Here is a 342-nt window from a genome sequence, read left to right as displayed (position 1 = left end):
TTTGTATTTTGATTGTTTTGCCACCTGTACCTGGAAAATGGAAATTGGAAAATAATATTTTAACAAAATAAAATTATGTTATTTAATATTCATTATTATTTATCAATTATCACATCAATATTCGCCCCATATAACCTTAAAATAGTATCACTAAATTTTCATGTGATAAGTTCTTATGTCCTATCCATTCTTATATTATCTATGATTGTTATAAGACGGTTAGTGGTTAGTAGACACTAGATAAGACCGTTTGATGGAAGTGGAATGAACCAAATACCAATGCACTATGCATTTTAGCATTTGTTAGAATCTATTTTTATTCATTATCATAATATTATTTTT

This window comes from Acyrthosiphon pisum, chromosome X, assembly GCF_005508785.2.
Source record: "Acyrthosiphon pisum isolate AL4f chromosome X, pea_aphid_22Mar2018_4r6ur, whole genome shotgun sequence".
Taxonomy (NCBI): Eukaryota; Metazoa; Arthropoda; class Insecta; order Hemiptera; family Aphididae; genus Acyrthosiphon; species Acyrthosiphon pisum.
The sequence above is the reverse complement of the archived record's forward strand: the minus strand, read 5'-3'. Positions refer to the sequence as shown.